Source organism: Branchiostoma floridae, chromosome 17 (genome assembly GCF_000003815.2).
Source record: "Branchiostoma floridae strain S238N-H82 chromosome 17, Bfl_VNyyK, whole genome shotgun sequence".
NCBI classification, from domain to species: domain Eukaryota; kingdom Metazoa; phylum Chordata; class Leptocardii; order Amphioxiformes; family Branchiostomatidae; genus Branchiostoma; species Branchiostoma floridae.
In genome coordinates this window covers 6412863-6417224 of record NC_049995.1, presented here as the reverse complement: position 1 = coordinate 6417224, position 4362 = coordinate 6412863, and positions in this window count along the sequence as shown.

The window sequence follows — 4362 nt, the reverse complement described above, 5'->3', positions numbered from 1 at the left end:
CCCCTACCATTGTTGATTTAAAGTCTGGCCATTAGAGTGGCATTACCGTAACTATTCATATGTGAAGGATAACTAATTGATGTCCGTATGAAACTGAGGAAAAAAATATCTTGATCAAGAAGGAACATGCTGTCTTTCCCCCAGAAAGTTTACAAAATAGACAGATTCTTGAAACATAGATGTTGCCATGAAAGCCAACTTTTCCTCTCGACTCAAGTAGCTATCATTTAACGTCTGGCCTATTATAAGGGGTGATTCAATAATTGTTCATTGGTGCTTGCACAAAAATAGACAATTTCCACAATCTATGCAAACATTACATCCTGTCCAGATGGACTATTCTTCTGGGGGCTTCCCATAAATTTTCAAACCAGAAAAAAATCTTACCAAGAAAGAACTTTTTAAGAAACTAACTCATTGTCTTCACCACAGGAAGTGTACAAAAATAAAACATAGGCCCCCAACCATGCCATGAAAGTTTACATGTAATGTTTAATTCGAGTTGCTACCATTTAACACCGGGCCTATATCAGAGGGATGATATGTTCAGGGATGAAAAATATCTACTGCTCGTCCATGTGAAACTCAGGGCTTGGCACAAAAATACAATAATTTGACAATTTGTGTATAAGTTACATTCAGTCTAGGAGAACAATTCTTTCACATAAATCTTTAAACCAGAATAAATGATATCATAACCAAGAAGAACTTCCAAAGAAACAAACACAATGTCTTTACCACAGAATGTGTATAAAATAACTTTATTCTCACAACATAGATTATGATATGAAATTCCACTTGGTCTATTTGACTCGACTAGCTACCATTTCACGTCTGACTTATCGTTAGAGGGGTGATTTTGCTATGAAAGCCCACTTGTCCTATTTGTCTCGAGTTGCTACCATTTAACGTCTTGCATGTTAGAAGGGTTATACAATAACTGTTCTTAGGTGATAAATAGCCAATGCGTTACCATATCTGAAACTGCTTGAATAAAAATAGACAAATAATTATATAACAATCCGTGTAAATCTTTCATCCATCCAAGAAAGACAATACTTTCGGTAGCTTTATTTTTACCATTGAAAATATCTTAACCAGGAAGGAACTCCAAACACACTAAAAACAAAAACACTGCCTTTACCACAGTAAGTGTACAAAATAGCCAGATTTTTAAAACATAGAATATGCTATGAAAGCCCACTTGTTCTTTTTTACTCCAGGAGCTACGTAACCATTTAACGCCTCTAGATCTGGTTTATTATAACAAGGCCGGGGTGATTCAATAACTGTTGATGATGGTTGGAAACTAACCGATGTGTGTCGATGTATATAACTGTTTGCACACAAAAATAAACCAATGTAGCAATCTGAGTAAAACTGACACCGAGTCCTGAAGGACCATTCTTTTGGGAGCTTTATTTTTCCCATAAATCTTTATATAGACCAGAAAAATAATCTTAACCAAGAAGGAACTTCTTAAAAACTGTCTTCAACACAGGAAGTCTACAAAAATAAAGCATAGACCACAACCATGGTATAAAAGCCAACATGTCCTATTTGAGTCGAGTTGCTACTATGTATTGATTTAATGACTTTAGAGGGGTGATTCAATAACTGTTCATGGGTGTAATAGAACCAATGTGTGTCTATATAATAAACTGTCTGCACAAAATTAGATAGATTAATGAAACAATCTGCGTAAACCTTACATCCATGGGCAGTTCAGAAGGGCTATTCTTCTAGGCTTCCCATATTTTTTTTAAACCCAGAAAAAATATCTTACAGAAGTAGGAACTTCCTAAGGAGCAAACTCACTGTCTTCACCTCAGGAAGTGTACAATAACTGAACCATAGGCCCCCAACCATGCTACGGAAGCTAACATGTCCTATTTGACTCTAGTTGCTACCATTTAAAGTCTGCAGCTGGTCTTTTAGAGGGGTGATTCAATAACAGTACGGTTCATGGGTGAAAATTGACTAATGCGTGTCCAGGTGAATCTGTTGGCACACAAATACAACGATTTAACAATCTGTGTAAAATTGATACATTGAATCCTGAAGGACAAGTCTTTTGGGAGCTTCATTTCCCCCTTAAATCTTTAAACCAGAAAAAAAATAATATCTTATCCAAGGAGCTCCCTAAGAAACAAACTCAGTTATTACCATAGGAAGTTTACATATATGACAGCAGATTCTTTAAAACGTAGATTTTGCTATGAAAGCCCACTTGTCCTATTCGACTCGAGTTGCTACCATTTAACGTCTTGCCTATTAGAAGGGTTATACAATAACTGTTCTTAGGTGATAAATAGCCAATGCGTTACCATATCTGAAACTGCTTGAATGAAAATAGGCAAATAATTATATAACAATCCGTGTAAATCTTTCATCCATCCAAGAAAGACAATTCTTTCGGTAGCTTTATTTTTCCCATTGAAAATATCTTAACCAGGAAGGAACTCCAAACACACTAAAAACAAAAACACTGCCTTTACCACAGTAAGTGTACAAAATAGCCAGATTTTTAAAACATAGAATATGCTATGAAAGCCCACTTGTCCTTTTTTACTCCAGGAGCTACCATTTAACGCCTCTAGATCTGGTTTATTATAACAAGGCCGGGGTGATTCAATAAATGTTAATGATGGTTGGAAACTAACCAATGTGTGTCGATGTATATAACTGTTTGCACACAAAAATAAACCAATGTAACAATCTGAGTAAAACTCACACCGAGTCCTGAAGGACCATTCTTTTGGGAGCTTTATTTTTCCCATAAATCTTTATATATAGACCAGAAAAAATTATCTTAACCAAGAAGGAACTTCTTAAAAACTGCCTTCAACACAGGAAGTCTACAAAAATAAAGCATAGACCACAACCATGGTATAAAAGCCAACATGTCCTATTTGAGTCGAGTTGCTACTATCAATTGATTTAATGACTTTAGAGGGGTGATTCAATAACTGTTCATGGGTGTTATAGAACCAATGTGTGTCTATATAATAAACTGTCTGCACAAAATTAGATAGATTAATGAAACAATCTGCGTAAACCTTACATCCATGGCCAGTTCAGAAGGGCTATTCTTCTGGGAGCTTCCCATATTTTTTTTTTTAAACCAGAAAAAATATCTTACAGAAGTAGGAACTTCCTAAGGAGCAAACTCACTGTCTTCACCTCAGGAAGTGTACAGAAACTGAACCATAGGCCCCAGCCATGCTACGGAAGCTAACATGTCCTATTTGACTCTAGTTGCTACCATTTAAAGTCTGGTCTTTTAGAGGGGTGATTCAATAACAGTACGGTTCATGGGTGAAAATTGACTAATGCGTGTCCAGGTGAATCTGTTGGCACACAAATACAACGATTTAACAATCTGTGTAAAATTAATACATTGAATCCAGAAGGACAAGTCTTTTGGGAGCTTCATTTTCCCCTTAAATCTTTAAACAAGAAAAAAAATTATATCTTTAATATCCAAGGAGCTCGAGGAACTCCCTAAGAAACAAACTCAGTTTTTACCATAGGAAGTTTACATATATGACAGCAGATTCTTTAAAACGTAGATTTTGCTATGAAAGCCCACTTGTCCTATTCGACTCGAGTTGCTACCATTTAACGTCTTGCCTATTAGAAGGGTTATACAATAACTGTTCTTAGGTGATAAATAGCCAATGCGTTACCATATCTGAAACTGCTTGAATGAAAATAGGCAAATAATTATATAACAATCCGTGTAAATCTTTCATCCATCCAAGAAAGACAATTCTTTCGGTAGCTTTATTTTCCCATTGAAAATATCTTAACCAGGAAGGAACTCCAAACACACTAAAAACAAAAACACTGCCTTTACCACAGTAAGTGTACAAAATAGCCAGATTTTTAAAACATAGAATATGCTATGAAAGCCCACTTGTCCTTTTTTACTCCAGGAGCTACCATTTAACGTCTCTAGATCTGGTTAATTATAACAAGGCCGGGGTGATTCAATAACTGTTAATGATGGTTGGAAACTAACCAATGTGTGTCGATGTATGTAACTGCTTGCACACAAAAATAAACCAATGTAACAATCTGAGTAAAACTCACACCGAGTCCTGAAGGACCATTCTTTTGGGAGCTTTATTTTTCCCATAAATCTTTATATAGACCAGAAAAAATTATCTTAACCAAGAAGGAACTTCTTAAAAACTGTCTTCAACACAGGAAGTCTACAAAAATAAAGCATAGACCACAACCATGCTATAAAAGCCAACGTGTCCTATTTGACTCGAGTTGCTACTATCTATTGATTTAATGACTTTAGAGGGGTGATTCAATAACTGTTCATGGGTGTAATAGAACCAATGTGTGTCT